This window comes from Vombatus ursinus, unplaced genomic scaffold (assembly GCF_900497805.2).
Source record: "Vombatus ursinus unplaced genomic scaffold, bare-nosed wombat genome assembly UNPS02005286.1, whole genome shotgun sequence".
NCBI lineage: Eukaryota > Metazoa > Chordata > Mammalia > Diprotodontia > Vombatidae > Vombatus > Vombatus ursinus.
Genome location: NW_020945064.1, coordinates 10,768,562 through 10,778,235, shown reverse-complemented (window position 1 = coordinate 10,778,235; position 9,674 = coordinate 10,768,562). Strand labels below are relative to the sequence as shown.

The window sequence follows — 9,674 nt, the reverse complement described above, 5'->3', positions numbered from 1 at the left end:
AGACACAGATACAGACAGAGACATAGAGACAAAGACAGAGAAGGAGAAACTAAGACACAAGCAGAAAGATACAGAAGGGCACAAAGGTGACTAGGAGCTGGCTTGGCCCCTCCAGCCTTGTCTTTAGTGGCAATTTCCACCAACTCCCATTGCACTCCCTTCCCTCCATCCCACCTCACCTCCTTCTACTCCCCAGTATGAATTTTAAGGGATGTGTCATTTATTTTAAAAGGCTTACTCTACGTTTGTTCTGTTACCAACAAGGTCATGATGAATAGAGTGTTAAGGTTCAAGTAGAAAAGATGTGAATTCAAATCCAGCCTCTGACAGGGACTAGTTATGTAACTCTGGAAATATCACAACCTCTCTGTGCCTCCGGTCATTACCCAGTATTTAGTAACTAAACCATAGAAGAGTCACCATCTAAGTTGACAATTTCCCACACTCTGATAAAAATCTTAGATCCTTAGTGTATTCAGATATAATGACAACATTTATAACGTGCTTTAAGGTTTTCATTTGATCCTTACAACAACTTTGTGAGAGAGATGTTACTATTATCCCCATTTTATAGATGAGGAAATCGAGGCTGAGAGAGGTTAAAATGACTTGCCCAGGGCTACACAGCCAGAATATGACTGAGGACTTTCTGACCCCCAAATCCAGTGCTCTACTTGAACACCTGAAGCCTTATCGTTTCTGTTCGCACCTTTCACTTCAATGGAATGTTAATCGATGTGTTTGCCTTTGGATCTTAAATGCATCTAAGTTCCCTATTTTCCTTTAATTGGACTTGAGGAATCATAGCCTCGAGAACACAGAATGCCAGAGCTGGAAGGTCACCTAGTCTAACTTCCTCATTTTACACCTAGTGAAAATGAATCCAGGGTAATACCTGGAGTGACAAGTTCTGGGTCCTCCTATTCAGCTCTTCTAACTCAGTCCAAGACTGCTTCACTTATAAAAGTTAGGACCAAAAAAGACTCATGGTACAGAATTTGGGGTGCTTGGCAATGTTACTCAGGTAAACAATTACAGTTTGACAATGTCTAGACTCAGGTACTGCTTATGCGAGGCCATTTTGACTCTAGAGTAAAGTCTCTGTGTTGGAGCTGATCTTGGCTACTAGCATATTTTCTAAAAAGATTTTTAAAAAAACTGCATAGACACAACCTTCACTGTGTCAGGAGGGTCACTATTTCCCTGTCAGGCTCAGCTTGTTTGTGAAACTACTCTAAGGCAACAGTTCAGATAACTGAAGAGAATCGCCACCTCCCATCTACTCTGGTACCAGGACATGGGCAACCCAATCATCACATTTATTTAGGCAAAAAAAAAAGTGCAATGGGGGTGGGGATAGGGTAAGAAGGCTAAAATAGCTGCAAGCTACAATAGGGGACATTAAGACAATTCTGGAACATGAGAAGTGAGAGTCTCTGCTGTCTTCTGCCCTGGTCAGACCACATCTAGAGATGCTGTTCATGTCCAGTGCCAAACTGGAGCACATTTTGAACACTCATTGAAGAGGACTCATTGAAGGAACTGGGAATGTCTAACCTGAAGAAGACTTGGTCAGTGAGAGGGAGGATGAAACAGTGGTCATAGACTCTGAGCTTTGAAAATTCTGAGATAGGAAAGACCTCGTTCTGCTTGTAATGTTTGCCCTAAAAGGGTAGAATTAGTAGCAATGGGTGGAAGGTGCTAAGATGTAGATTTAGGATTTATGTAGAGAAAAATAAAAGTATAATACATGTGCATATATGTATATAACTCTATGTATGTACACACACACACACACACACACACACATTTGATTAAACTGAAAGGTTCATACAGAAGGGCTAAGACAGCTAGGTGGCCAAGTAGATAGAGTGCTGGGTACGGGTCAGGAAGTCCTCAGCCACATTCTGGCTGTGCAACCCTGGGCAGGTCATTTAACGTAGCTCAGCCTCAATTTCCTCATCTATAAAATGACGATAATAGTAACACCTCTCTCACAAAGCGGCATATATGTAAATGTTGTATCGTATATGCATACATATTGTTGTTCAGTTGTTTCAGTTTCCAACTCTCCTTGACCCCATTTAGGGTATTCTTGGCAAAGGTACTGGAGTGGTTTGCCTTTTCCTATTCCAGCTCCTTTTACAGAGGAGGAAACTGAGGCAAATAGGATTAAGTGACTTGCCCAGGGTCACACAGCTAGTAAGTGTCTGAGGTCAGATTTGGACTCAGGAAGATGAGTTTTCCTGACTCTAGTCCCGGTTCTTGATACACTGTGCCACCTAGCTGGGTGTATGTATACATACACATACACACACATATATATGCAATATACACACATATAGTCGTTATAATTATACACACACATATAGTTGTGGTTTCTCCCATACTGGAAACAGTAACTAGCATTACAGTAATTAGCATTTATATAGCACTTTAAGGTTTGCGAAGCTCTTTCCATATATTTTCTCTTTTGATGCTCATAACAACCATGCAAAGCCGCCTTCATGATTATCTCCATTTTACAGATGAGCAAAACGAGGCTGAGAGAGTTTACATGGAGTCTTCAATCGAAGGCTGAATGGCCATTTGTCAAGGCTGTCAAAAGGAGAATTCCAGTTTAGGTAGGAGTTGGGCTATATCGATGACCCTCGAGGTCCCTCCCTTCCAGCTCTAGGATTCTGGAATTCTGCGAAAGGAGGGGGACAGAATCAGCACTGATTCAAGAGTAGAGTGAGTAAGCCCTGTTTGAGGAGTTTCGGGGTTCCTGTTCTTCCTGGGAGATTCTGCAAGGCCAGGAAGAAAAGGAAAAAAGAATCGTGGCGGCGAATATATTCAGTTAATTTAACAAGCATTAATAAGCACCTACCATGTATAAGATAAGCTTGGGTTCTATTAATAGAGGCATAGTATCCAGACCAGAGCATATAACTTCATGGTAGGGTAGTGGAAAATGCCCTGGCTATAAAATTTCAGAGACTCGGATCCATAGTTTGGCTTTTACTTTACCTCGAATGTGACCATGGACACGTTTTAAACTTTTGTGGGCCTCAGTTTCCTCCTCTGTAAAATGATAAGGTCAGTGGCCTCGATGATCGCTAAGGTCCCTTCCAACTCTAAGAGCCTCTGCGGTTAGTGTCCTGAAGTTAAATCTGATTTTTCTAAAGTGCCAACACTCAAGATAAACCCCTCCGACACAAAGGGATGGGATTCCGCTTTACCTTCTTCCACACAAATGCCCTCTGGCCAAATTTCCCTCTCAGTTGTCTTTGATACTCACTTTAAGATTTCGCCTTCACTTGGGAGGAGGAGCCTAGGCTGGGTGGAAAGTGTGGGGTCACTGTTTTGAGAGCCTCGGATTCATCACTTCTGCGCTATATGACCCTTGGGCAAATACCTTAACTTCTCAGAATCTGGTTCCTCATGTGAAAAATGGTATTATAATCCCTCTCCGAATAAAATGAGATCATGGATGTGAGCGAGGTTTTAAAGCTTTCAAGAACGTTCTGTAGGGAAGGGGTGATTTTTGGGGGGGGCGGGGCGGGAATACATCCTTCTCGCTCCCATCCATAAGGGACAGCCCTATCATAAGTATCGGCTCGATTTTCATCTCCCTTTGAGAAGCAGACGAACCCGGAATGTGGGCTCAGGAGCAAAGGTAACCTTCGGGCTAAGTCCTCCTTCAGCCCTGTGCCAAAAAAAAAAAAAAAAAAAGTCCACCCACAGCCCAGACCAAAGCTTTTCAAGCACCAGGTTGGGTTGAGATGGAGACACGAGCCGCCCCAGTCTTGCTGACAGAGCAATAAATGACTAATTAACCTTTGTGAAAGTTCAATACCTTGGGGGCGGCTGTCAAGAAACGGATTTGACCCAGAGCCCGGCAGAGAGGCCAGGCCACTGGGATCAGGCGAGTAGGGTCCCTACTCGACCGCCTGAACTACGCCGGGGAAAGCCGGGGGTGTAACAGAGAAATCACAGAGATTTCCTCTCCAATCCAGTTGCAGTGCGGTAGGTGCACAGGCAGCATCAACAATAATAACCCCGTGCCTGAACCCTTGCTATGCGCCAATCTAAACAAGTCACCAAACAAGTTTGTTTGCACGACTGTTTATGGATAACGGGGAGAGTTTATAAGGCTGCGTCACTTCTATCATAAATACGGTAACATGGTCAGTTTTTATTATGTTTGGCTCTATTCCAGGTCTCGGCGACAACCCCCTTCCCCCAACAAACCTCAGCCATCAAGACTTCCTTTCTTGCTTTCCCAAACGCATCTTTTTGCAGTGACTCTAAATCTCCCCACGTTTGTAAAAAGGCCATTTGTCCCCAAATGTTTTCCATTAATTTGTAAACCAGCTTCTTTCCTCTCGGATTCTCTTTCCGATGCTGAAAAAAAGCACTAGATTAGGAAAGAGAAAGAAATTGGCGATGTATTCCAGTCCCTGACACTAACTTGATGTGTGACTTTGGCCAAGTCATTCTTCTCGCTTGGCCTCAGCTTCCTTTACCCTTAAATTAAGAAAACTGGACTGGGTAATGTCTACGGTCCCTTCCAACTCTGTTATTCCATAAGAAGCAGAATAGCCGGAATTCTGTCTCTGATACTTAGTGCTGGGCCTGGAGTCAAGAAGACCTGAATTCAAATCAGACATTTAGTAGCTGTGTGACGCTGGGCAAACTACTTAACCTTGTTTGCCTCAGTTTCCTCATCTATAAAATTAGCTGGAGAAGGAAATGGCAAACCCCTCCAGCATCTCTGCCAAGAAAGCCCCAAACTGGGTCACAAAGAGTTGGACGTGATTGAAAACTACTAAACAACGACAAAAGCTGGGTGACAGAACAAATAATTTACCTTCTCTCTGCCTCAATTTCCGTATCTATAAAATGTGGTTAACAATACCTGTAGTAACAGTGATGTAAACATTTTAAGTGTCTCCTTTCTGCCTCCCCAAAAAAGTTCCTCTCATTTTTTTTAGAAATAAAACCCTTGATTTTAAAAGTAAACTCGGGGCAGCTAGGTGGCGCAGTGGATAGAGCACTGGCCCTGAAGTCAGGAGAACCTGAGTTCAAATGCGTCCTCAGACCAAACACTTGACACTTACCAACTGTGTGACCCTGGGCAAGTCATTTAACCCCAATTGCCTAAAAATAATAAATAAAAAAAACTCAATTACTATTTTTAAAATGCCCGTAGGGCATATGTGGCAAGACTCAAGTGGCATACTCTATGCAAAGCTTTTGCAAACCTTGGAGGCTATGTAAATATTACTCCATGATGATTCTAAGGTCCCTTCTGGCTCTGATATTCTATGTTGTTTAATTCAACAAACATTAAGCACCTACTATGTACCAAGCAATGTTTGAGGCTCTGGGGAAGAAAGGAAGGAAAGGAAAAACAAAACCCTGCCCACAAGAAGCTTACATTCAAAGTTCAATATTCAATATCACATTCACTGTTTGATATTCTATATTCTAAGACGCCCCCCCCACATTCTGTTCTAAGGTCTTTATAGCTCTAACATGCATTCCATATGTCCCTTTCAGCTCTGCTATCCTATATCCTAAGGTTTCCTCTAACTTTGACATTCTCCGATGCTCTGATTTTCTTCTTTTACAAGACTGATTTCTTTTAGAAAACTAGAAAAGGCTGAAATGTCTTCCCTCCCCAAAACTCTGAAGGGGGTGTCAGAGGCAGAAAGACTCAAGAGTAAAGGTACCTGACTAACCATTACTTAACCTGCCTTATCTCCTTTGACACTGAACCGATTAATGTAGTCTACCTTTCGTCCCTCCATTTTCTTCCTCTTGTCCCTTTTCCATCGTCTGTCTCTGTCTCTGTCTCTCTGTCTCTGTGTCTCTCTCTGTATCTATCTCTCAATCTGTCTCTCTGTGTGTCTCTCTCTGTGTGTCTCTGTCTCTGTGTGTCTCTCTCTGTGTGTCTCTGTCTCTGTGTCTCTCTCTGTCTGTCTCTGTCTCTGTCTGTCTCTGTCTGTCTCTGTCTCTCCCTCCCTCCCTCCCTCCCTCCTTCCCCCCCCATCATCTGAAATTGAAACCAGTATGCTCGTCCCCCACTTGGCCTCTACCCTAATGTGTGACCATGAGTGAGTCACTTCCTTTCTGTGGAATTCAGTTTCCTCCTTTATGAAATGAGAGGATCGGATCAAATGATGGTTCAATTCCTTTCTAATATAAAGTCCCAAAATCTATCTGACTAACAATACAGGGGCTTTAAAATAAAATCTGGCCCGAAGAAATTGGTGTGAACTGAATTGGAATGATTGGGAACAGGATTTATTGATGACATCTATTGCCTCCAGGTGCCCCCTATTAGTTTCAGCCACTCCCAAGGGAATCTAGAAGACTTGGGCGCCCTACCTTCTCCCTAGCCCCACTCTGGGTCTCCTTGCTCCGGGTGTTTGAGGCAGCAGACCCTCTCCTCTGGGGGCCCGAGTCTAGCCCGTCTCATGCCACAGCTTCCAAGCCCCCAGGCCCAGAACAAGCGGGGTGGTTTGCGGTTTCCTCAATACAGCAGCTAATAATTAGAGGCGCACAGAGCCACGATTCAGCCGGCTGCGCTATTGATGGAGTAATTGGTCCCTGATCGTTTTCATCCGAAAATGTTTACAGCAATTAACGCTCCCCAGTCTCAACTTGATTAGATCAATTAATCTCACTGGAGAGAGGGGAAAGACGCGCTGGGATTCTGGGGTTTTAGCCTTTGGCAGGGGAGGGGGAAAGGGGGAGACAGCTCCACTGCCTTGTGTAAATTTCTCCCGGTTCGCACCCTTACAGATCAGAAAAATCGGAATGCTAGAGTTAGAAGGACCCTAGGACACCAGCTAATCAAATTGTCATCTTATTTACTGGGATAACTCAAATTTCAATATCGCTTTCCTGTTACAATGCGTTTCCCGCACAACATTAGTGTGCCCCAGATGATGCAAATATTAATAGCCCCATTTGACAGAAGAGGAAATAGACATTCATTAACTCTCCCATACTGTTACTAAGTCATACAAGTCTGGGTCTAGCATATGGGTTTCGATTTCAGATAATCCCTAGCCTCTTCTTAGCAGAGAAGAGGGAAGATAGAAAAGGGATAGAGGAAGAAGACAGAGAAGGAAGAAAGGTAGTTTACGTTAAAAGGTCATACTGCTATTAAGATTGCAAGTGTTATTTCTTCCCATTTTACGGAAAAAGAAATCGAGGCTCAGTAATTGGCCTATGGTTACAAGTGGTCAGGGTCGGAACTCGAACGCAGGGATATCTCACCTAAAGAAAGACCAGTGCCCTTCCAGCTACACCGCACTGCCTCCCCATTTCCGGAAGCTATCGCTGAGAGGGGAAGGGACTTGCCCGAGTGTTCTAAAAATGTAAATTGTTATTTATACTTCATCACTCTCTCATTTGATTCAGATGACTCTGATAATGATACTTATGAATAAATCACTGCCTATGGAGAGGTCATCCCCAGGTACAGGAGTAAAAGTTCTTGTCTCAGGATTCCGAGAGAGGTGGGGGTGGAATGAGGAAGAAGTGGACAGGGTCAGGCCAGGGTGAGAGGGTGCAGGCCTATCCGTTTTCTAGCGGGCAGAAGCTCCAGGTGGGAAAGATCTGACTGCCGCCTGGGGCCTGGAGGAAGGGGGAGCTGGGGGTCGGGGTCGGGGTGGAGGGTGGAAGGGGAAGAGGAGGCTTCTGGGATGGAGCTTCCCTTGGCTCTAGGTAGGACAAAAGGTCCTGGGGAGGCGGGGCTGGGGTTTCGAAAAACGTCAGTCATTAGAACATAGCAGCACCAACGCATGGTCAACCCAAACCCGGACCAGACACGTGGACTTGGAATAACATCACTGTGCTGAAATCCAGCTGTGTGCCCCGGCGTCCAAGACTGCGGCGTGCGGCACGCAAAGACTAAGATGCTGGAACCTTCTTGGTGATCCCGCCCCTCGGGGACCCTAAGAAAAATGGTGCGGAGTCTCCGCGGGCGCGCGGGGCATATGTGGGTCTGAGCAACAAGGCCTTTCCACTCTCAAGGCCGAGAGCCGGGGCTGGGGAGGACGGAAGCTAGGGGGCAAACCGTCGTTTCCTAGTGGCGAGGCATCTCGTTCTCCGGCCGGGGCGTGTATTTTCAGAGTACATTCCTCAGCACATAACTGCTGATCAAGCAAAGGCTTTGCCAATGGTATTTGCATCAAAGTCTCTTCAATTTTAATGGTGTATGACATTTCTGAGACCAGATATGGTTCAACTAATCATATTTTAATAGCTCTACCTTTCTAAACGGACTGACTTGGAGTGTATACAGTAATATTTTAATGCCTTAGCTCTGATGAGCATAATTCCAACCAGGTATTCAGTTTCTGCTTTTTTCAATTTCTCTCCCAGATGTTCGATGCCAGGGAACTATACGGGACCACTATACAAATATAATATTTAATACTGAATGTCAGTTTGGGTGTTCCACTCAATTTCCTGGAAAGATCTTTAAAGTCGTCTTATTTATGCTGAATACCCGATCAGTTCCATACCCCAGTCCCAGCCCAGTTGCTATGTAATTCCGCATAACTAAGTTCTCTAATTTCTGAAATGCAAATTTAGAGCAGATGTAGGAGAAGTAGTCTTTTATTTCCAGCTACACCAGTTATCAGGACTGTTAGGGAAAATTAGTTGGAAGTCAGATTTATTGGCCAGATTTTTTGTTAAGGCGGGGGTTGGTTCTGGCTGTATGATTCATTATTCTAATCGGGACATGTGTAAAGAACAGAGAAGCTCATTGACCTGCCGTGAGTTAGACTGAGGGGCTGCATTGTGAAAAAACCTGGCTCAGGAAAGTCTTGTGCACTTGACTCAGAATCAAAGAATGAGACACTGTTCCTTTGAATGGAGCAGACCGGTTCTTTGCAACTAATCGGACTAGTTGCTCTGTACTGGGGGTCTCTTCGGTGACCTGGATAATCCGGAGTTAGACCGAGTTAGACGGAGAAGAGTGGCCAATCCTCCTCCTCCTCACATGCCACTATGATCCCATCATTCCCCTCTGACGTCTTCGACTGCTTGTCGATGCCTGTGGAATCTAGTATAAACTTCTGACTGCCATTCGAGGCCTCCTATCAAATGACTACATCATAGCTAGATTTCACAGGATCGCCTTAGAGATAAAATCACCCAATCCCCTAGTTTTACAGATCAAGAAAATTGAGGAGGTGATAAATTAAGTGAGTTGGCCAAGGTGACACAAGGAGTATAAATGATAGAGTGAGCATTTGAACCCAGATTCCCTGATATCAAATCTGAGGTTACCTCGATCCTTCACAGTCTCCTGTTAATCTTCTCTAATTCCTTTTCGCACATTCTCTATGAAAGCCTAACTGACTATTCTCCATGCCCCATTCTTTGCTGTCCTTTCTTGTCTCCCAGCATTTGCTCATGTAGCCTTCCAACCCCGGAAAGAATGCTTCCTCATCACAACCCCCCCTCCCCTTCGCTGTCTCACCCCATCTCCAACTGCTGAAGTTTCCTGTCTTTCTTCAAGGCCCAGTTCAGATATGGAAACTTCTCCAATCCCCTCAGTTTTCTCATCTGAAAAAATAAAAAGGAAAGGAAGGGAGAGAGAGAGACATAGAGACAGAGAGGAAGGAAGGAAGGAAGGAAGGAAGGAAGGAAGGAAGGAAGGAAGG

The 9,674-nt window shown here is 44.6% G+C and overlaps 1 long non-coding RNA gene across 2 annotated transcripts in view; it reads right to left on the bottom strand.

The window, feature by feature from the left end:
- Positions 1–9,674, bottom strand: part of LOC114031339 — a 105,833-nt gene that overhangs the window by 19,280 nt on the left and 76,879 nt on the right. Inside the window, exon 1 of one of the 2 annotated variants that reach the window (XR_003567732.1) lies at positions 9,491–9,571. The exons of the other annotated variant lie outside the window; for it this stretch is intronic. This is a non-coding gene — a long non-coding RNA (uncharacterized LOC114031339). Of the gene's footprint in view, positions 1–9,490; positions 9,572–9,674 lie in introns of those variants that run through there. 2 annotated transcript variants of the gene reach the window in all.